The sequence below is a fragment of the Sparus aurata genome, chromosome 16 (genome assembly GCF_900880675.1).
Source record: "Sparus aurata chromosome 16, fSpaAur1.1, whole genome shotgun sequence".
NCBI classification, from domain to species: Eukaryota; Metazoa; Chordata; class Actinopteri; order Spariformes; family Sparidae; genus Sparus; species Sparus aurata.
The window spans coordinates 3,631,869-3,656,009 of record NC_044202.1 but is presented as its reverse complement, the minus strand read 5'-3'; the positions used below and the strand labels follow the sequence as shown (position 1 = coordinate 3,656,009).

At 44.4% G+C, this 24,141-nt stretch overlaps 5 non-coding genes across 5 annotated transcripts; all 5 read left to right on the top strand.

The window, feature by feature from the left end:
• The first annotated feature begins 16,895 nt into the window (after positions 1-16,895).
• Positions 16,896-16,967, top strand: trnat-ugu (transfer RNA threonine (anticodon UGU)). The gene has a single exon. It is a non-coding gene; the product is annotated as a tRNA-Thr (tRNA).
• A 407-nt stretch (positions 16,968-17,374) lies between these two features.
• Positions 17,375-17,446, top strand: trnat-cgu (transfer RNA threonine (anticodon CGU)). The gene has a single exon. It is a non-coding gene; the product is annotated as a tRNA-Thr (tRNA).
• Positions 17,447-17,725: 279 nt separating this feature from the next.
• Positions 17,726-17,797, top strand: trnat-cgu (transfer RNA threonine (anticodon CGU)). Its single transcript has one exon. It is a non-coding gene; the product is annotated as a tRNA-Thr (tRNA).
• A 286-nt stretch (positions 17,798-18,083) lies between these two features.
• trnat-ugu (transfer RNA threonine (anticodon UGU)) lies at positions 18,084-18,155 on the top strand. Its single transcript has one exon. It is a non-coding gene; the product is annotated as a tRNA-Thr (tRNA).
• Positions 18,156-18,354: 199 nt separating this feature from the next.
• On the top strand, positions 18,355-18,426 carry trnat-cgu (transfer RNA threonine (anticodon CGU)). The gene has a single exon. It is a non-coding gene; the product is annotated as a tRNA-Thr (tRNA).
• Positions 18,427-24,141: the final 5,715 nt, after the last annotated feature.

Here is a 24,141-nt window from a genome sequence, read left to right as displayed (position 1 = left end):
TCTTTAAGAAATGAGGAGAAGAAGTTATAGCGACAGACGACCAAATTTACCCTGAATAAAGTTGTGAATTTCTTTGGGAGCACACAACTCAACAAAATATACAACAAAAGGTCTGTTAGTTCTGAGATATTTGAATGCAGAAATCCTAAATACATCTTTACGTTTCCGTACAGGAACATGAGCAAAAGTTTCCGTCTTCAATGCAAAAATGACATTTCCATGTCTGTCACATGTATGGCATTTATAAAAGATTTGCATGTTAAGTAAAACATGCTTCATGTGAGTCCAAGAATACATTCAAATGTTCACATAAGAACATGTTCTTTGAATTCATACAAGGAGTTTCATCCCTCTACATTTAAGGCATGTTTGTGTGCACATGTGTGAGTTTCCCATCAGCCGGCGAATCCTGATAATCCGACATTATTCTGAAATTTGTGTGAATGTGTCTTCCTGTATTATCACATGCCGACAGCGTGTCAGCTATTCCAGACAGATTTTTGAGCAACTGTGTGACTCTACAGGTTTGAATGTGTGTGAAATCCATCAGATTCTTTTCTCATGAATGGTACGACGTGTAAAAGCATCCGTCTACTATTGGTTTATTCCATTTTTCCCATTAAGCGTGTGTGAAAATGTGTGCTGAGTGAGAGTGCGTCAAAGCCTCCTTGTTTCCCAGGCGAACGCTGAATCCTGTAAATCTGACATTTCTCTTCCTGGTGGTGGTCCCAGGAGGATCTCGGGGAGATTCCACCTTTCCCACATCGCTCCTTGATCCACCTGACTCCTCCTCGCCTCGCCCATAAGCCTGCCTTTTGTCCCCATCTGCGCACAGCGCTCAGTTTGTTTGTACATCCAGAGAGCAGGGTGAGAACGAGCGACAGTCCCACAAACCTGAAAAAACTGGCTGCCCATGTTCCCACAATGAGCCAATTCAGAACACGTGTAAAGAAATTAAGACAATATGTGTCTGTAATTACGTCTGGGAGTAAAAATGAAGCCGTGAATCAACAACAGACATCACAAAGAGATGTTACAGCGATGTCAAGGTCCAAAATCTGACTTGGGAACAGAAAAAAGTTGGAAAAGAGAAACTTTCTGAAAAGGAACGACTGTTTCTGATTATTATTCTGCCATTCAATCAAACTTTCACAGATCCAAATACAACTTCTACACCAAAACAAAAAAAGACATTACTATATTCAATGTTTTCTGTTGAAGAATGCAGACGGGATCAAATTAAAGGGAACAAATCTGAATTTTTGAGCGGAGAAACATCAAATGCAGACGGTTTGATGTGTGTTTTTCCTTCTATCTGTTGTTCTCAGGCCTCGTTTTGCAAAAGAGAGCTGGATCTCAATAACAGTACCTGATTAAAGTAAGTTTATCTGTATATACGATGAAGTATCTCCCTCCAGTAGACTTCCATTGACTCCTAAAGCGTCACTTCTTGAAGCGGAAGAATATACTGTGAGAAAAAAATTGGTATTGGGGCTGGAAGTGTTGGACGGGTCAAACAGTGGACTTTCTTGCCAGAAACCGGAGTTTAAGGACTGTTTGTAGCTTGTATGTCAATTAAATATAGTTATTTCAACCCAAAGAATGATCTTAAAGCCTAAATCTAACCAAACCACAACCTTTCGAAAACATTTGTCAGCCTTATTTTAAAAAGTAAGCGAGATGGAGTGATACAAACAAACGTAAAAGGAATAAAAGTTGACAAATTATGATATTTCCAAATATAACAGCAGGAGAGAAATGACGAAACATTGTGTACAGGCTGGTCTTTGGATTAAAAAAATGCTTTTATCTACGTAAAAATACTCATTTTCTACTTTGCCCAGTGGAAAAAAAATATATATCATATTTCATTTTAGCTGAAGGTGGCAGAAGTGAATCTAAACTTTTTGGTATTGGATCAGTTTGTACGACTTTGGAGAACTGAAAAAGGAGAAGACTAATTAAAGAGAAATATATCAATAGCGTGGGGATAAGAGAGAGGACAGAACGAGTGGGACACGGCAGAAAGAGAAAGAAAAAAGGAGGGAAACAAAGAAAAGATTTGCATACAGACAAAGAGAGCGAGAGGGAGCGAGAGAAAGACCTGCGACCGAGAGCCTCGTCTCAACATGTCATGAAAGTGAGGTTTTTCAGACGCTGTAATTTACACAGATTCAGATTCAGATCACTTTGGCAGAATGTCGGACCACCTGCACTTCAGCTCATGCGAGCAACTTCCAAAACTCCTGAGAGCGGAGAGGACAGAAAACCCGGCGAGCGAAGAGATCTGAGGCCAAAAAAAAAAAAAAAAAAGCAGCGCTGCTGTGAGAGTCTGACAACTCGAGTGTGTTTGGATGAACATGTGTGTGTCTCAGCCTCGAGGGATTCAGGCGGTTTAAAGCTGCTGTCACTGGAGACGAATCTATTGGAGGCTGTCAATGCTTTAATTGTGGCGAGACTCTGGTTCTTCCCTCCTCCAAGTGTCTTCGCCTCCCTTTTTATTCATTTTTTTTTTTTTTTTGGTTTTAGCATTCTAAGATGTTGTGCGTTTAAGGGACAGATTAGAGAGGAGATAAAGGGGTTTTAAAGAGAAAGCTGAAGGTCCTCAGGTGGATTTGAAAGCAGAGTGATTTATGGCACGGACGTCTGCCAAGTTTCTTAAGTAATACGAATACACAGTATATCATGTTGGTGTTATCTTACAATAGAAGACACTTTGTGTAAGCTGCTATAAGATGTTAATAATGATGATTTATGGACGCCCCGAGGTGCGACAGGCGCTGAGGTGGGAAACACAACGAAATGATCGAACGAAGATGAACTAAACGGAAAATAAACTATAAAATGGACTGAGCCAGAGAATCCCTGCCTCCATATTTGAGAAACGCTGCAAAAGTGCCCTTTAAGGGTGCCCTTGAATGCATCACGACCACCTGGTGCCCCCTTTTCATTTTTAGCCCCTGACCCTCAAACATCCCGAGTCCGCCACTGCTTCAGTGCACAGTCAGCGCGATCACTTCCATCCAGTTCCATCCTGATTCGTCTCCATCACCTGAAGCATTACAGTATGTGAGCTGTCATTGTTGCAGTAAGGCCTTGTTTACTGTAAATGGCGGGGATCAGTGTCCTCTTGCAGCAGGAAACATTTGGACACGTGATGACATGACAAAATTGGTGCGTGTGTGTGTGTGCTCGGTTAAAATGTAGACCTGCAAGACCAAATCCCTTTTGAATGGCTCTTTTTCAACAAGCATCCTCAAATATTTTGAGCTGATTCCTGAGTATTTTGGTCCGTACTTGAATGTGCTGTTTCATTGTTTCTCATGCAAACACCTGATAAAATACTCTAAATGACTCATACAACTGCGGTTATTCAGTTTGATGAGTTAACTGTATAAGAATTGATGGATCTTAACAAGGGAGGGTACAACTAGTTTCAAAAAGGAGTCCGATTGTGTGTAAGCTTATGAGAAAGTGACCTGTCTTCTCACTTGCACCTCAGTAAACAGTTTCCTGATGATTTTTTGGTCTCTATCGCTAGTTTCAAGTCTTCTTCAACACAGCTTGATGTCCATTTAGTAAATGATGGTCCGATTTTGACTAAAATAGACGTTGAGTTCTTAGTCAGATCCACCTGACAATCTTTAAGTCAAAAAGAAGTCCATTCTGGCTCCAAAAAACAGAAATGGCGACGACCGTAACGCCAAACTTGAGGTACTTCACTTCCTGCAACAATTTGTTAAGCTTGGTTTGAACAAATATATCAAACAAATGTGAAAATTGCTGGTTTCCTGATGGGCTATGGGTATAAGGGACACTAATGAGGAAGGAACCTCCTGTACAAATCTGTCAACTCTCTAATAATCACATAAAATTCCCTCCAAACTATCTTCAAAACAAAAATAAAATTGCTCATTCTTTGCAGGACAGGTGCCGTTTTAGATCCCACAGGAACGAGGACCAGCTCGACGTTGTCAACGTCGCATCTGGTCCGTTTCGCAGGAGGTGACATCTGCGTCTCCTTTTACAAAGACCCCCTCACTCGTACAGTTTGACCGGCGCTGATGTTGACAGTGTGCGTTTGATGTGCGGGCTGTGACGGGCCTCCTCCTTTGAAGCCGCTGCGACTCAGTGTTGGAACAATCGGGGGAGCGAGGGGATAGCGGAGGGTCACTCGCAGGCGCTGACCCTTCCAACCATTTTCACACATGATGGAGACTCACTCAGCGGGGGGAAGACACCGACTAAATCTTCGGACTAGATAGACCGGCGCTGCTGATCTTTGATATATTGTAGGATGAGTGACAGAAGATTAAAATGCTCACGAGAAAATAAACTTAAGGGGAATTTTCTGTGACTGGCAGCCAAAGTGACACCAATCCTGACGTTCTGATTTGCGCCGTAGTAAATCTGGAACGCGATACAGGCCACAACAAACGCCGAGAAGCGTTTGCAAATCACACACTTCAGATCCAAACAAAATCCGACTGCCATGTTGGAGTGGGCTGTCATCCGCCGTGCCCGTTCGCAACCGCGGCAATGAAAATAAAAACACAAAAAAAATCTGAAGGATCCCTGCTGTCAGTCAGGGGAAAGGCAATCTCTTTCATTTCAAGGAGTGTAAACACCAGGGGACTCTGGGGCTAATTTGTTGAACATAGTTACAGTTGTCATGGTAAAAAAATCTGCCCCATTTGAAACTCCTCTCGCCGCGCTGTTTACGTTGGAAGTGGTTTATCGAGCGCCTCGGGTGTATTATGGCTAGACGGGGCCGATTGTCAATAACTGTCACCCGCAGAGGGGAGGAGGAAACGGGGCCCATCTGCCTTCGCCTGCCGTATAATTAGCACTAAAACAAAACACTTTGTGTTGAAATGCGGAGACTGGCACCCCTGCCAAGCACACATAGCATCGCATGCCCAGAGAAAACATCCATGGGTGGCATGATGGAACATAATCGCCCTTTTCCGACTCATGAGTTATGCTAATGACGCAGATCTAGGACACAAAGGCACTATTACCCGCTAATTAAAAACATTTGAACTATGCCATCCATTCTGTGCTGCTGTCTCCTGGTGTGTGCGGGTTTATGAACGCACCTTAAAATCCACCTGTTCCCCCCAGGGCTCTGCGCTGATAAAGCCCTCCTGGAAAGGAGGAAAAGCCTGCAATCTAAACTGGTAACAGATATATGCGAATATTAAAAATCGCCTGATATTATCTTCCCGCAGCAGAAGAAAAACAATTGCACCATTGTGCTCGGCGCTCACCTGTGTTTTGCTCGGTGGTTTTTACTAATGGGTGTGATAAATGCGCCTCTGTAAATGGCTTTACTCTCTCGCACACTCCACGTCTCTGCCAGATCATCCTCACAGTTGGACCGGATTCATCCGTGCAAACACACCCAGCAGCCAAAACACAGCCAAGACTAATTATTAACAAGAAAGATTATTTATGCATATCTAGTGCTTTGATATTAGTTGCTATAGTTCATGTTTTGTTGCTAATGGCTTCAAGTAAAACACTTTCAAGATGCTTTCAGTAGCCCTTTTTAGATAGAAAAGGCGGCACATTTGCAGCACGGCATCCTTGTCTTTCTAAAACGGAGGCGTAATATTCCTCCTTTTCCAAAAGCCGCCTCTGAGGTCGGCGTAAACATGTGACGTGACGTGAAGCTTGAAGTTGGGCTGTGAACAGTGACATAGAATTTGTCTTCAAAATAAGAGCTTTACATTGCACCCCATTGGAGTTTAGAACTGGGTTCTTAGCGGGGGGCTTTTAATTTGAAAGTAGCGACCGTCCTTAGCTTGCCGCTACAACAACAAGCTAACGCAACCAAACAGCTACAGAGACCGAGGAGACGCTAGCATCTCCTGGATCTCAGCGGCTGTCCAGTTGCTCATCTTGACGTCTGTGGATGAAGAGATGGACTGACTGCTGTGATCAGCTGTTTCCTGGTTTTAAAACTTCCCGTCTGTGGGTCGCATTGACACCTCCGCCCACCTCAAGCAGAGGCCGGAACATTGCTGCCTTGCGGAAATAAGTGTACCCTCCGAGGCGGAAAATCGGCGGACCACAACAGACCCCCAATTTGCTGCCCTCTGTCTAAAACCGCGGACCGAGCTGCCAAAAGGACGGGCAAATTGGCGGCTTGGTGCTCTGTCTAAAAACGTTCAGTGACCTCTCGAGTGTTTTGAGCGTGTTCATGATGCACACTTGTTTGTTTTGTATAAAAGGTCCAAAGACAGAAGGTTCTGTTGTCATTTCATCTCTGAGCCTGCAGTGGAGGTAGTAACAGAGCTGAATCTCTCATAAGATATCGGTTGAGACGTTTTGATGTTATGTATTGTGTCATAAAAGTTGAAGAGCAAATGGAAAAAGTGTGCAAATGCAGAAGACAGAGGACGAGAGGACGACATCACACATGACGGGTCTTTATTGTGGCCGCATTGCCTTGAAATGTACAAAAACTGTTGTTTTGCTGATCTGTTTTTCTTCCTCTGGCACGACACTGACACTCTGATGTAATGTTACTTCTATGATATATGAGATGTGTGTTGCCGTTGCCTCAGTCGATCATAAAACACAGCAAACCCCAGCGGAAGATGTTGCAGTTTTGTTCCATAGCAGCATCTAAAAACATTTTGTTCCTCTGACTCCGTTACAGGGCGATGAAACATCATAATGGTTAATCAACATAAACTGTGGAGATCAAAGCGCTTCCACCCCCCCTCCAGTCCACAAGATCATAATTAAACTCCTAATCAGCCATAACTCAGGAGGAGAAACAGTGGCAGGATTGTTCAGCAACAACACCACAAGGAATTTAACCCCTTCACACAGACAAATCACCAAAATCCAGACAAAGTAAAACAAATCCCAGATTGGCTTTTGATTATCGCGACGCCGCAAGACGCTCTTTGACAAATTGTTTCAAAGCAAACCACCGTGGAGAACATGTGTGTATGCTAATTATGAGCAACCAAACAATTTGCAAAAGGCTCTGAGGTTAGTGATCCCGGGTGCTGCACTGCACGTTACACAGATTAGACTGGGATACTTTTCTTGTTTAGCTTTCACAGAGAGACACCTTTAACTTTTTGGCCACGGTGGCGACGAGGCTTGACGTCGGTCCGTCCGTCAGGCATTCTGCGAGTTCCGTCCAGACTGAAATACCTCAACAACTGTCGGATGAGTTACTGCGGCTTTTAGTGCAATCAGATGAAATGTTACAAGTTTGGTGTCCTCTGACTTTTCATCTAGCTGTTGCTATGAAACAAAGACGATAACCATTATCAGTGGCGTGCACAGACTTTTTGAAGGGCAGGGGCGAAAAGAAGGGCACTTTAGCGTGCGTTTTGGCTCCCAAGAGGGCACTTTAGCACACGTTTTTGCGACCCAAGAGGGCAGTTTATCATGTTTTAACCAGCCTTGGGGGCAGTTTAGTGTGTTTTGCCAACCAAGAGGGCACTTTAGCGCGCATTTGTCTCCCAAGAGGGCACTCTAGCACGCGTTTTGTCTCCCAAGAGGGCACTCTAGCACGCGTATTGTCTCCCAAGAGGGTACTTTAGCTCACGTTTTAGCTCCCAAGAGGGCACTTTAGCGCGCCTTTGGCTCACAAGAAGGCACTTTATCATGTTTCAACCAGCCAAGGGGGCAGTTTAGTGTGTTTTGCCAACCAAGAGGGCACTTTAGTGCACGTTTTGGCTCTCAGGAGGGCACTTTAGCGTGCGTTTTTCAACAATTGGGCCCCCCCTTTGTGCACACCACTGACCATTATATCTACTGATCATCGGGATGTTAGCGTTGTGACCACGTTAGCATGCCATTATTAATTTATGCTTTGTAGGCTCACACATTTTTAACAAGAAGTCGGGAAGTTTCCAGCCGTTTTTGTGGTCGCTTTGCAATAAACTCTGTCTTATCTTATGACCGGCCCTCCTCTTCTCATCCCGCCGCCAGAACCAGTTTAATGAGGTAAACCATTATTTTATCAGACGGGCGGCATCTAAAAAAGATAAAACGAATAAATACAGAAAGAAGAAAAAAAAGAGAAGTCTCTGGATCCATAACTGACATGTTGCTGTTGCCAGGGTATTTTTTCATTTTCACCAGGCTGCCTCGCTGCTCCTAACCTGTCTACCGACCTACCTACCTGTCTACCCACTTGTCTGTCTGAACCCATCACACCTTGAAGAGCCTGTTTGCTCAAGCCTCGTTTGAGCCTGTCAACAAGCACAGGAAACTCCTCCCTGCTTCTCTTTACCCTACTTCTTCTCTCCCCGCTGCACCCCCCCTCCTCCCCAAACACTGGTTTGATTTATGGGCCTGTCGAGCTACCTGGCCCGGGACGACAGGTTATTTCCATTACTGCTGGGATCCTCTGTAATAAGGGGATCTGATGTAGGGCACAGCATCGGCGGCCAGCTGTCTTGTCCCCGGCTGCGAAACAAAAACAGACCTCTGGAGAGCGAAAATATTCATAAACTCGTGTTCCAACGCTCGACGCTGCTGGGTCGATCTGCGGTAACACGTGTTTTGAGCTGCGTTTTACTCATCGGAACTTGAATGATGTGACATTTTGTAATCTCCATCTATAATTTATGTTTGAGTCATAAGATGCAAATCCACCACACACAGCCGCTGACGTCAGCAGGCAGCTGGGGAGCTTGTTCACATTCGCCCAGAAGCTTTTGGCTCCCTGCACACCGAGATATCAACACTGAAGCCATTTTGAGACATATCTGAATGTGTGTGTGTGTCTGTGTGTGTGTGTGAGTGACACCAGAGAAGTGACATCAAACCCGGAGACTTTTCCACGGCTCGTTCACTGAAGCACCTTGTCTGTCAGCGAGGCAGGACAGCTTGTTTGAGGGAGCGCACGTCCTCTTTGATTTCCAGCTCCGAGTTGTTTTTGAATCTCCAGGCCCGACGCTGCATCACTTCCCCTCCACCGCAGACTCAGACAAAAAGTGTCACTCAGTTGTCGTGCCGCCAACTGACAAAGGCGAGTTCACAAGTCGTTTGAAAAGCTCAGCACCTCTAACGGAGACGCGATCAAGGGGTTTACCTTACGTGACTTAGCTGGAGGCACGGCAGCACTTACAAATAAAAAATGTGGCTACGTGACATCCAGAGGTGGCAAAAGTACGCACATTCTTCAGTCAAATAGAAAGAACAGATACTTCAGATACTGCAAAAAGTAGAAGTACTGATTCAACTTTTTTTACTCAACTAACAGAAAGACAGTACAGGCGCTTATTTGTCCAGAAAGGTAGTTGACCAACTGAGAAAATTAGAAAATCCAGGTGAAGGTTTGCAGATAAACTCACTAGCACACACTTCTACTGGGTCATAAATGATGATTTAAATGTTAATGTGAGTCTACACATTGTGTTGCTTATTATCCCTTTAAAAAAAAAAAATGCAACACCGCTTTTCATCCTCGGCAAAAACAGAGTCCAAGGTGCACTGAACATTCCTGGTTGGACAATAAAGACTGAACACAACTGAGGTCGTGATAGAGTGCTGGATAATGTTTTGTGTACTTCTGATATTATCCTTAGAAACTTCAAACAGCTCTGAAATAAGATCATTGGTGGGGGAATGTCTCGTCTCTCAGAATCCGCTCTGTGGTTTTTTTTCCGCGTTGCCTGGTTCACTTTCATCCATGTCGCTGCCTTTGTCACTACATGCCTTTTCCTAGCCTGTGTCCGTCTTTTTTCATTGTTTCTTCATGCTACGTCTGCCTGAAATCCGTCCTGTGATGCTGGAGTTGCGTTCGTCGTTTTGACCTCATCTGGACCGTCAGAAACAGTTAAATATTAAGTCATGACTCTCTCCAGCGCTGACTCAAGTTTCCAGTGTCATCTTCCTGCCACAACTCCCCTCTCCGGCAAAACATGTCTTTGAACACATTGCAAAAAGGATCTCATAATTTAACAAAAACATCTACTTCCATAGGAGAATGTTGTCGGATACTTCAGCCTGTCAGTGGCTAAAACAAGCACTTTTAGTGGTCAGAGTTCAGAAGGATTATGTTGGAACCATTATAGCTGTGTCGCCGCTGCCAGCTTGGCAATCTACTGGACGGATACCAAAACTTTTGTTAAGTATGAGTCATTTACACTCCGAACCAAGTAATTATAGAGCCCAGGTTTAAAAAATACTGGAATTCCCCTTTGAAGCCACCATGTGTAAAATCTGGAAATGTTTTAACACCCCTGGTAGGATCCCCTATTTGCATGTAGTAGTTGAGGGCATCAAAGAAGAAACGTAACCCACCCCGTCTCCCTGAGTGACGGTCTGCGACATTATGCAACGCGATGATCGCATGAAGCATAGTTTTGGCTTAAAAGCAGGATCCGTGCCCAGTATTGAGCCAGCAGTGTCCAGGGCGAGGCGCAACCACCAGATGATGAAAGCGACAAGGCCTAAAAAGTTCATTAGGAAGTGTAAGATGAATTGACAGATGTTTGGCCCACGAGGCTGGAAACTATGCCACACGAAACTTTTCAGCACAGCGCACGCATAAAACACTTGGCTGAGCCCGAGCAGCAGACCGCAAGCCCTCAGTGAATCACAGCCGTCTTTAATAATGGGAAGTTGTTTATGAACCTGAAGAGGTAGATGACTTATTATTTTCATCAGGCTGCTGACAGACGTGCTGTCTGCTCTGTCTGGCTGTCGCGCTCTGTCAGTTTGTTTACGGGGCAAATTTGTTCTCCGACATTCAATCGGATATTAGAAGTCAATTTAACAACGGGAACATTTGTAAATAAACAATCTGTTTATAATAACTGATTGTTATTGTAGGTTACCTGAGCGAATCGTCTTCCGACAGCGGTTTCAGGCACAAGTCACAGTCTTAATACCTCCTCCTCTCCGACAGAACCTTTTAACGCGACCTCGTAGCTCGTAGCAACGGCTCTTTGTTAGTTCAAACTCAGCCGAGTTATAACTAAACACGTTATTAAAGCAACATTATGTAGTAGTTTGTGTTCTGTGCAATCTAGCGCCCGCTACAGTTACTCATTGCATCATCTGCAGTTATTACAAATCCCAGGTTTTTATAAAGTTAAGTGCCAAGTTAGCACAAAGGTTTCATATTTAGTAACGGTGTCGCTCAGCATCTGTCGGCGTTATCGGCAGCCTTTTATTTAGCGAAGCTGTTCTGAAATGTACTTTTCTTCTGCCTCACAACGTATATGCTACCAGGTGAATTCCTGGGTAAGCCTCGTCTGCGGTTTCTATGCCTTTATTGATTATATCACATAATGCATTAATAGTGCTAACTCTTGTAGATGTCACCATGCATATAATTTAAAGATGTTTTGAGTTTAGCCTCTGTAAGTTAAAGCTAGTAGTGCCACATAGATATAGTACAGATTAAAGGTGCAATTTGTAAGATGCAATTTGGAATTTGTGCGTTGTTAAGGCAAAACTCTCGCCAAAATGCAACCGAGGGTCTTTTTGTGAATGTACCCGAGTCAAACTTTACTTTTAAAGCATAATTAAGAAGAAAGCGCCACTTTTAACATTGACCATATTTTCGATTTGGGGTCAAACTAATTTTTCAATGGAAGTGCTACGGGCACTTTTAAGCTAGCATCAAAATCGCTATTTTTAAAACACTAAGAAGTCTCGACACAACATGAAACTTTGCTCGTAGTATCACCAGGGTCTCTACACATGAACACGGCATTGAGAACATTGTTTGTGTACACAGAGAAAGTTTTGGAACAACTCACGTTAGCAGTAGCTTGTTCCACTCCCAGTTGTCATGGCAGCCGAGACGTAACATGGAGGACAGTTAAGGTGGAACGCTCCTAAAGCTTAGTTCCGTATAAATGCACAGATAATTTGTTGTTTTGTGGTTAGTGAAAAACAATATTGACCTTGAAGTTGAAAAAGGAGCCTCATATAAGAAACAATGGAGTCCATTCATTCGCATACGGAGATCGACACTTCACTGGCAGGACGGCGGTGAGCGGAACAAGCTACTGCTAACGTGAGTTGTTCAAAAACCTTCTTTTTAGTAAACTCTGTGTAAACAAACAATGTTCTCAATGCTCATGTTCATGTGTAGAGACCCTGGTGATACTACGAGCAAAGTTTCATGTTGTGTCGAGCCTTCTTACTGTTTTAAAAATAGAGATTTTGATGCTATCTAAAAAGTGCCCCTAGCACTCCCATTGAAAATGAGTTTGACCTGAAAACGAAAATTCCATCTTCAAAGTGCCTCTTTCGTCATAAATATGCTTTTAAACAAAAGTTTGACTCGGGTTCATTCACAAGAAAGACCCTAGGTTGCATTTTGGCGAGAGTTTTGCTTTCAGGCGGCTGGCCCGACCTACAATCCCAAAGTGTCAGTATTTGAGGAGTTGGGTATCAAACACAAAAATCTACTTGTTCTGACGAATAGCACCTTTAAAGTGAGCCGTTGCAGGTCAGGTAACTAAAACTTGAGGGAGGTCTGTAGCTGCTGTAACACAATCCTGCCTCTCGCCTCTCCTGTGAAGACACATTCTCCTCACTTCGTTGTTTGTCAGCGTTCGGTCTGTGGTTTCCACGGCAACCGTCAAAAATTGGCGTCTCCATCTTCGGAGCACGGGTAGAAGTTTCGATTGAGATTTTGAATGAAACCTTAACCTGTTTACTGTTGCTCCACGTCAGGATCGCGTCTGCGTGCCAACCCCGAGCGGTACACCAGGAATCCGTCTTAATTAATTGGTGCTGGCACATTACAAGACAGTTACACAACGCATAAGAAAATCTGGAGGGACCTCACATACAGCGCAAGACAAGATTTACTGCGTGACAGGGCGATGAGACACGCAATATTAGTACGGCTCGAGATAAGGAAGTTTTGTTTTTTGCCTGACAATAAGAAAACTCTGTTGGTAATTATACATGACTGCGTTATTACACCACAAAGCAAAAAAGGCTGGTCGAGCATCTGCAATATGCAGATGTATGCACGTACCTGTAAAGGATAGCAGTTGTTGGAAAAATGTTAAGATTTCAGCCATGAAACATATATATGACATTCAATATTAGATGAAATCAGTTCCTGGAAGTCACCTTTGTAACTGTATACACATCCTGGCACACGATTTTGACTCGTACTACTTCTTATCTAGTCTTGAACATAGTTTTTTAGTCCATATGTGATTAGAAATGAACTTTGAACCATATACCCCTCATTTCTACGTATGTTTGGTCCCTTCCGTTCATCCGTATGAGTGTCCGGTTTGTGCTCTTCTTGCACACCGTCATCCAGATGACCCGAACCTTTTTAATCGCCTCAGCTTTCTCAGTTTCTTAACTTTTTTTCATATTCTCACATGCACATTAAATATACCGCAGAGAGGTTATTTGTGAAGCGACCTCCCGCCAGGTCAGCCTTACCGTCCTTCACGTAGTTCGCAGCCCGGCTCTGGAAGGCCCACCTGGCAGGGGGAAGGCAGGCCAGGGGTGGGGAAAGCGTTGTGGGTGTTCTGCGGTGTCTGGGCTGGACCGGGCTAGCGCTGTCTGTGGCTCGGCGGGCGGGTGCGTGTTGTGTAACCCAAAGCTGTGGTTGGATGTTTTTCCCACATGAGCTGTCAACTGGCTTCATGGCACGCAGAGTGAAAGAGAGAGAGAGAGGGAGGCCAAAAGAGAACCATAATTAATTCAATTAATTCCCACAGTGACAGTTTTCTTAATGAGAAAATAATAAATCAAGTGTATTGTTAAACTGGAGCTCCAGAGAAATACGAGATTGTTGTGTTTGTGTTGTGAGGCTTTACTCGGATTCCTAAAATAATTTCCTCTCCACAAAAACAAATGTGAACAAAAATCAGCATTTTGTGCGAGGGAAGCGCTTGTTTGTGCTTCCTACAAGGCTGTAAACCTGAATGACTGACATCAATTTGATGCAACCTGGTGTAGTAAACTCAATAAAGATTTTATGAACCTCATAAAAAAAAAAAATGAACCAGTTAATTAGAAGGTGGTTCCATCGGATCTGCCCTCCATTACACGTTGAAATCTGCCTTGGATTGTTCATAAAAGGTGGGTGAATGGGACCGGGGATGTAATTGGGTGTAAAAACACAGCTTTACCAGCTAAATACTCTGCTGGAGAAAGTCTAAGTGAGTAAAAAATAATTATGTAGATGCAGATTTTTACCTGCAACCGGCCCTTTCTCCTTCTATTTCCCAGACCCGACACTCTCACACACCCAAACAGGCAGTGGTTGTACGCTGCGAGTAGAGGAGGACAGGGGGGTAATTTAAAGCTGAATTAGGACCTTTTATACTGATGCTATATTGTCAACACGGCCTGTAAAACCTCCTCCTCCACTCCTCTTTCTCCCCCCCCCCCCACTTCTCTGCCATTCTCCCTTCAGTTCCTCTTTATTTGTTCTAATTCCAGGGACCAGCTCGGTCTTGCCTGGATTTGGAGAGTGCTTGGTTTCAAAGGGTAATTGACACCTTACCTGTAATTTCATGGTTTCACTCCACCTGCCTTTGATGTCTGGGTCTCGGTTGGGGCCAGGATGCGGAGGGAAGAGAGACGGTGTGCTGCTGCATGCTCCGCCGCGAGTCTCTTCCAGCCCGCCTGAGCGGTTTTCTGAACATGAATGACGTCTCATGCGAACCCGGGTTATTAAAGACGAAGAGGGGGGTTCCACGGGCTGCTGAGAAGCTTTTCTTGTGGTGGCAAATCGGCCCGTAGAGTTGTCAAGACTGAGTTGAGAGACAGAGGGATCAGAGATGAGTCAGGGGCAGAGACGATGACCTAAAATACTACAGCAAAAAAAGTCAAAGATGAACTTTTGTGGAATTTTGATGAGAGAAATAAGAGAGCTTTTGATGACTTCCTAACATTTTGGAGCCAGCATATGGAGGATCCTGACACCATGTGACTACTTGTGGTTACTTTGCTGAAGTTCATTTCTTAGCTCATGCAAAAACACCTGAGCTGGTTCCATTTACTGAAGAAGACCAAGAGATATTGTTAAAAGCGAGGAGGGAAATCTTGAGTTTGGAGAGACATGCAGGTCAAGAAGGAACCTCCAAAAATAACCTTAACAATCTTTTTGTGACCTTTTTTTTAACTTGCCAGCTCCACCAAAGAGACAAAGAGTTCATTGAGTTATGGAGTTCCTAAATTTTGTAAGAAGGATGCGAATAAACCCTGTTAATTCTTGGTGCGGATCCGACTAAAGGGATGTATCCAGGAATTTTCTCTCATTTGCTTTAACGCTGCAAGATTTTTTAATCCCTTAGCAACTGTTGGCTACTACAGTCGGCTAATCCCGGCTTTTACCACCTTGGTTGTGAACCCTCGTCTGCATGCTCACACATGCACGCTGCCTGGAAGTAAAATGGGTCAGATAGTACATCTGAATCATCCTGCTCGCTGTTTATCGGCAGCAGATAATCGTATTCACGGAAGCAGCTTGTTTTGGTGCGAGCGGTGAAAGAAACGGTTTGCGCTGGAAGCTACGGCGCTACCAGAAACTGCGCAGAGAGGACGTCGGAATGAACATTAGCGGAATGAACGGAAAGTTTTTTGAGGTGTTTAACGTGTCTGCTGAGCACTTTGGAGATGCTCCTCTGAGGGGTGAGGGGAAGGTTACCTGTAGATCCAGGCGAGCAGCAATGAGTGATGAGAGGGGAGTGACAATGAAAATTGCATTTGTGCAACCATGAATCATTACAAACAACCCTTTAAAAGGCTGCCTTCACTGTAATTACCTCCTCTGCGATGCTCTATTACGGGGTACTTTATTACCTTCTATTACTTTGCCGTGCCTGCCTTGGCAGATACAGACCTCACACTGACTAACAAAGCTTGGCAGGTGAATCTACAAGTCTGCTTTTCTGTTTGAGTGCAAAAAAAGAGCAGTGTTTCATATCAGCAGGGGGATTACGTAGTCTCTGACTTGTTGATACCAACAATGCTGACAGACCACAGGTTACAGCAGCCTGGAACTGACAATAATATTCAAATCGAATTTTAATTAGATGCCATAAAAACTTCATTGATCCTCCCACGCAGATCATTTTCGTCTTAAATTCTTAAATTTTCAGTTGCATGGCACCATTTAGCCAGCAGGTGTGGAGGCAAACGGTTAAGGCGTTGGCCGTGTCAATCAAACTTAATGGGTTCAATCCCCCTTACAGGAGAACAGTGCTGTCATTCATGACCAACTTTGTAATGAGCAACAAGAACTCGTTTCATAAATTAATTCTTAATCCTCAAAGCAAACCGATCATGCAACTTGTCCTGTGACAAATGTGGCACTTTTGGGTTGTCAGGTAGGCTACCCCTGATTTTTACAGAATTACCTAGCAGAGAACACGATGTCCTGTCACTAGAAGCACAACGCAACGTCAAGGTAAGACTTCATTGGCAAGGTTTTGTTTCCAGCCTTTAGCTATCATTGGGAGGGCAAAAACTAATTTAAAAAACATTAAAAAACTGGAAATGAGCAAGCAGGGAGCAGGTGTGGTGGCCAAGTGGTAAGGCGGCCTTCATAGATGAGGAGTGCCGCGCCATGCCATTGGCAATGTTTTGATGCCGGCCTTTAGCCAATGTGTGTACAGCAAACACTAGTAAAAAATAACATTAAAAAACTGGCAGTGAGAATCCGTGGAGCAGGCGTGGTGGCCAAGTGCTAAGGCGTTGGTCTCATAAACCAAAGATCATGTGTTCGATCCCCATCCATTCCTCTCAGGGCAGCCGTGATGAAATTCGTGAGCAATAAGATCAAGCTTCATAAATGAGGAAGAGGTGCGCCATGCCATTGACAATGTTTTGATGCCGGCCTTTAGCCAATGTATATCCAGCAAAAACTAGTAGAAAATAACATTAAAAAACTGGTAATGAGAGTCCATGAAGCAGGCGTGGTAGCCCAGTGGTAAGGCGTTGGTCTTGTAAACCAAAGATCATGGGTTCGATTCCCATCCATGCCTTTCAGGACTGCAGTGATTACATTCATGAGCAACATCTTGTTTCATAAATGAGGAAGAGCACAAGGACAATTGAAAAAAACAGGTAAGTCATAAATGCAGTTGCAAGGCTTTGAGTCCAGCCTTCAGCCAATGTAAGGCTGAGGGCTGGACATCAATACATGTGTGGTGGCCAAGTGGTAAGGCGTTGGTCTCGTAAGCCAAAGTTCATGGGTTCAATCCCCTTTCATGACAGAATGTTAACATTCCTGAGCAAAAAAAAGATCTTTCAAGCAGCGCACAATATCCAGCTTGCATAGACAATTTAAGTAGATGTCTGAGTCGTCAGTTATTTGATTCCAGCCTTTACCAATCGTAAGGAGGGGGAAAAACTAACATTAAAAAATTGGTGATAGGTGAGCCTCATTGCAGGCGTGGTGGCCAAGTGGTAAGGCGTTGGTCTCGTAAACCAAAGATCATGGGTTCAATTCCCATCCATGCCTTTCCTGAGAATTGTGACATCATTAAGAAGCAGCAAAATGTTGTTTCATAAATGACTTATTAATCCAAAAAGCAAACCAGTCATGTAACTTATAAAGACTAGCCATGAAGTAAATAAATAACTTGACCTTGAAATTCTTTTGGGTTCCTTGGGAGCTCAACCAGTAGAGCACTTTCCCCTAAAGGTTCGTGTCCACAGGGGCTTTTCTGGAATTGGACTTCCATTGGACTTCTCTAGTTTTTCCAGGAGTTTGCTGAGGTGACAAGCCATCTCAAAACAAGGCGTGGTGGCCAAGTGGTAAGGCGTTGGTCTCGTAAACCAAAGATCATGGGTTCGACCCCCATCCATGCCTTACATGCAAATTTTGTGAACATTTGTATAATTGAAAGTCTCTCTGAATTCCATTGATCATGTAACTTCAACCTGAAAACATCAATCTCTTGGCATTTGCTGCTTACTAGCAACAATTGTGATATGTTGGCAAGTCCCATAACACCAAGACGTGGTAAACAAGTGATAAGGCGATGGTCTTGTAAGAGGTGAGCGTTTTTGTATGAGCCATGCAGTTGCTAAGTCTTTATTTTAACTCAACAACATTTAGTAGTTTTTGATGGGGACAGCGTTTCATCCAATGACAAGGCGTGGTGGCCAAGTGGTAAGGCGTTGGTCTTGTAAACCAAAGATCGTGGGTTCGAACCCCATCCATGCCTTTCATGAAGTTTGTACAACCTTCCTTACCCGTTTGGTATAGTTGAGTTGCTCTTGGAGATCATATAACTTTACGTCAGACGAACTCTTGGTCTTCGTTGTTTACTACTAGACGATGGTCTTGTAAGACGTGAGTGTTTTTGGATGAGCCATTTAACTTTTCATAATTTTTGTTGGGGAAGGCATTCTAATAGCTGACAAGGCGTGGTGGCCAAGTGGTAAGGCGTTGGTCTCGTAAACCAAAGATCATGGGTTCGACCCCCATCCATGCCTTTCACATGAGCATTGATATCTCTGGATTAAGTCTGGTAATCATGAATAAAAGGTATTTTGGGGGTTCTCAGGGACATCAACTCATTAAAAATGCTCTTTCCCGGGCCATGGGCTTGATGCTGATCCCCAAATTGCTCCTTCTTGCTGTTCTATCAATGTTTTCATTATACAGCATGTTTTTGTACTTTTTTAAAATACAATTTCATTTAATATTTTAATACTTTTTCAATATTTTCTTATTATGATAAGACAAAAGAACGTGTTGGCCAAGATAAACTGTATTTCCACTGGTATGCACTGTCAACAATGGAGTCGATGAACCGTCCGGGGGGAGTCGAGGCAGACTAAGCTGATCACAGAAACGCGGATCAGTACAGTGAGAGAACAGGAGGGGGGGGAGGAGGAGAGGGGTGAGAGGCATTCTGAGGAAAAGAGGAATGAATGAATGAGTGAAAACATATTGGTCATCCTGAGTTCAGCCCCTCTCCCCCGCTGTGAGCCCTGACCGCGGGCTGCTTCACTGCCTTGCTGCCCAGGCTCCGCTGGGCACAAATCCAGTTTTCTGTCCAAATTACCAGCTCCGCTTCGCAGAAGAAGGCCAGCGGGGTGAGAAGATCTCACCCTCCACCCCCCTCTGTCTGAACCCCTCGCTGGCCCGGCGCGAAGCTGACGGAGCGTCGCGGATGGCCCTGGATTGCACCTGCACTGGGGGCTTTCCAGCTCTTCCCCCCTTCAGTTCACACACACATACACACAACCCCCAGACCATAACCCTTTTTTTCTTTTCCCCCCTTTCTGTGGGTTTCAATCAGGTGGCCTTCAGATTCACCAAGACCCCAGAAGCTGTAACCTGCAGCAAATGTTGGGATGAAAAGAAACTTCAAAATACTACAAAGAAGCGCTTCCAGGCCTGAGAAATAACCTCAGAAATTAAATGTTTAACATGAAAAAATGACATGAAATTTATGACTTTGTCTTTGATACAAGCAAGGAATCTAGTGTTTGATGATGTCGAGCTGTCGAGCTTGACAATCGTGTCTCAGTGGACGTGACGAGACTGGAAACAATATGCAATATGTAAATTCTGGTGCATATTATAGGGAAATGTCTTGTCTCGTCTTGTTGCCAAGTGGTTTTGCAACTTTACGTCTCTTGCTTCATACTGCACCACGTTTCTTTTATGATTTTAAATATCATCTGTGGATCTTGTGTGGTCACTGTGGTTGCACGGAGTAATTTACAGGAAATTCCCTAAACCCAAGTTTCAATAGCTCGATAAGAAAATGTCTTATTTCTCATGTCGATGCAACGAAATAAAACATATTTCGTTGCATCGACATGACTCACATAATCAGCCACACACAAAAGCACCTGCACAAACCACACAAAGGTGGTATTAATTCTTTAATACAAGTGTTTTTAACCCGTTAATATCGAACCACTATAATTCAGCATGTTAAGCAAAGCCACACAGATGTTTTTAACATTCAAGTGACATTATAAAGATCAGATTTTCACCGGATCCAAGCACATATTAAAATTAAAGTTGTTTGATTTCTTTTTTTACTTTTACATGAGAAAGGCCTTCAAAGACGGGTTTGACACACGTAATCTGGTCGATGTTGCATCTGTAAACATCTGTTTCATTATGTATATAAGTACGTATATAAACTGTTAGTCACACTGGAGTTTTCTGGATCTGAAAGTCTTCCCCCTGGAGGTCTGGAGCGTCGTCAGGGTATCATGGATGATGGACGGCCCCCCGGGGCTCCGCTGTTTGTCCTGGCCCTGCCTCAGGGTTGGGGGTTGTGTTTACCTCATAACAAAAAGCAACATGGTTTTGATGCTCTGCCAGTGTGCTGCTGTGTAAACTGTAAACAATACACACACGCCCACACACACACACGCACACACACTCACCTACTTGCTGCAGCAGCCACTCCCCCTTCCTGTTTCTTCTCTGTGTCACTGTTGATCTCTGGTAAGAGTTTACACGCATTAACACCGTACCTCGCCTTTTCATTACCACCGTTGTGATGCCCTTGAGCAGGGCACTTACTGTTAAAGCTGCCAACTGTGCTTGTACTGGTAAGCGGGCTCCAGGTGTGAATGTTTTAAAGGTGATTTCCCGCCTTCCACGTGTTCGCTGGCTTCAGGTCATTTCGTGACGGTATAAAGGTTTAATCTTTACATGGCACGCTTCAAATCCAAAGACTCTACTTTGGCTGCAGAATGGCAATTTTTGCTTTTAGAAAATACACTTTTGCAGGACTTTTAAAGAACACACAGTAGCTTTTAAATGTAACATTATAAGGAGTTGATTGAGGAGCATTATTTTAAAATGAAAAACAACCAAATTACATGTTATTCACAAGTGAAAATTCAAATTCTTGGAGTCAGCAGGATTTATCTCCGGGGGATCTGACGCAGGATGTCACAGCGTCGGTTGAGTTGTGTGAGGTTTACTAACTGGAGTCTAAGGATTTTCAAACTTGACTAAAAGAAATGGAATGCAGTGTCTTTATATGAAAGTCTGGAAATAATTTAAAGACAGTGACTGCTCTTTTTATACTAAAAATGACCATGCAATGGTTTGGACGGCTTCACAAATTAACAAACCCATTTAATTAAGAGCTGAATGGCAAGTTTTGCTTTTAGAAAATACACTTTTGCAGGACTTTTAAAGAACACATAGTAGCTTTTGAATTTAACATTATAAGGAGTCGATTGAGGAGCATTTAAAATGGAAAACAACTAAATTACATGTTATTCACAAGTGAAAATTCAAATTCTTGGAGTCAGCAGGATTTATCTCCGGGGGATCTGACGCAGGATGTCACAGCGTCGGTTGAGGTTTACTAACTGGAGTCTGATGATTTTCAAACTTGACTAAAAGAAATGGAATGCAGTGTCTTTATATGAAAGTCTGGACATGAATTTAAAGACAGTGACTGCTGTTTTTATACTAAAAATGTCCATGCAATTATTCGGACGGCTTCACAAATTAACAAACCCATTTAATTAAGAGCTCTGCGTTCCTGTGACCCCCCCCCCCCCACGAAAAAAATTGTCTTTTAACTTTGCCGCCACGACCAGAATCTGACCAGCAGCTCTCTGCCGTGACCTCGGAGCAGACACTCGGAGCAGTGAACCCAGACGAATGTGGGTGAGGAACCTCAGAACCAGTCAACCTCCAACACACACACACACATGCAAACAACCCAAACCAGCCATCACGCCTCTTCGTAACCATCAGGAACGATGCTCCCTCTCACCCTCACAGCCCTTCCCCATCCCCTCTCCTCAACACACACACACACACACACACATGCAAACTCTTACACACCCCACCACGTTAACTCACCCCCCTTCCACTGAATGCCCCCTTATTTCTTACTTTGCCATGGAGGCTGATTCCGCCCTCTGGATGAACCTTTCCCCGGGACCCTGAGCTCAGAGGGGGCTGGATTAGAGGGTGGAGGCAGGAAGGGTGTGTGTGTGTGTGTGTGTGTGTGTGTGTGTGTGCCTCTACCCATAGCTAGATAGATAGGTGCACAGATGAATGAATGAATATGTATGACAAACATTTGTTTGAAGAGTCTCTAAAGTTTGAGGAAGTAAAGATCCCCTACAACCGCCACAAGATCCAACCACTCACACGCTCCCACTGCCAACCTGCCGCCGAACCACCACACGGGGCTCCTCCCTGGACTCCCACCCCATCATGCACCTGTTCACAGCCCTGTCCCGGCCTGCCCTCCTTCCCCCCTGCAGCATTCCTCCACACGAACACACTCTGACATCTTTGTTATCCTTAAAAAAGGCATCGCTGTTTTTTTTTTTGTTTTTTTCCCCCAGCAGAGTAATTAAGCACCGCGCCCCATCAGTAGACTTCCTCACGTTTGATTTATGCGTCTGTATAACAATCCTGCATCAGCAGAAATTTAGGAATCTCCTCCTGGTGACAAATGAGAGATTGACACTCGACGCTGAGTGTGAAGTCTGTACATCCCCAACATAAAATACAGCTCTCTCCCTCCCTCCCCTGCCAGAGCTGTGTGCAAGTATAAGCTCCTCAGACAGGCTGCAGCGCCAAGGCCTCGTCTAACCCCTTCATTTTGGGCCTGGAGGTGTTGGGACTTGTTCAAGAGATGTAGCGCGGTTTAGGAAGGTTCCCTCCACGGCCGCATCGTGCAGAGCAGAGCTGCACTCCTGTTAAGTACGTTTTGACCTGCGGGAGAAATGGACACTACACATTTCGGGACACTGTGGACCAATTTATCTCAAAAGCTATCGGATGGATCCTTATGTTTGTTTCTACACGTATCACTGGAGTCCCTCACAGCCAAATCTGGCTCCACTATGAGATGGATAGCTGTGAGACGTGCTTCAGATCTCGAGTTGAATTGTGATGACTTTGGTGATGGTCATCTTTCAGATCTAGTGCCACCCGTGACCTGCAAAAACCAACATCCTCCCCATCAGTCTGAGCTGAACATGCAAACATTAGCATGTTGAGATAAAAGACATGACCTGTAGAACAATAGCATGTTAACGTTTACTCTGTGAGCATTTTGGTTTGATTGACAGACAACTGGTTTGTTTCCTTTCTTGTTTTCTGCTTCTTCTGATCTTATCACACCCATTCGTGACACAACCACTTCTGCTGAATCGATGCTTTGTGTAACCTGAAACCGGCTTATAAACAAATTCGTTTTCTTTTTTTGCGCAGTTCAACAGTTTGCTTCACTTTGACTGGATCTCAGATTGAGACACGACTACAGAGCTACTAGCGTGACGGCCGTTAATGTGGTTTTTAATCCACCCGGTCCTGGACGTGCCAAATTCCGTTTTACACGTTTGTGTGCTTTCTTGCTTCAAATATTTGTTAACCCTGCAATAACCGACTGTGTTGTTTACCTGCAGGAGTCTTCTCGTCATCTCAAATAACAGAAAACTGAGCACGCTGCAGATAAAATGAGTAAAAACCAGAGCCGATAACGTATGTTCGAGACGAGTTGCGTCGTTAATTGCTGCTGTAGTTTTTGGCTGACGGGGGGTCCGATTTTCTTTCCAACAGGTGCTCCATTGTTTTGTGACACGGCACAAAGTCATATTTTTGCCAAAGCAAGATAACTGAACCAAAGGTGTTACAGTTTGTTTTGTTGTTTCCTAGGGGGCATTGAGAGAGAGTTCACCTCTCCTTGATCTCCCCCTCTGTTTACCCCCGCGCCGTCCTCCGCCCCCCCAACCCAAAACCCCTCAGCGAGCCAGGGCATTGGGCGTCCGGGGCTCCGAGGTCCGGGCAATAACAATAGCCGGACTGTGCTGTCCTGAGTCCCAGTCCCACACAATGACCATGTCCATGTTGATTAGCGCGGGGTGGCGGCGGAGCCCGGTCCGGCCGGGGCTAATAGCTTATTACGCAGTGTAAAGTGACAGTGTGATCTGGAGAGGTGCCAGAGAACGGGCCCAATTAAAGGAGAAAAGAGGGGAGGGAGGGAGGGAGTGTGTGTGTGTGGAGGGGATGGGGGGTGAGGACGAGGGCAGCAACGTGCATTCCTCTGAGCTTCGGTCTAATTCGCCCATGACGGGTTCCCTGGGGACAGACACCCTCCTCCGTCGAAAATATTTGAGTATCCTCCTGCTCTGTTGTTCCAAAACACATCTGAAACAAACCCCAAACACGCTCGCAGGCTGCGTTACCGCTGCACA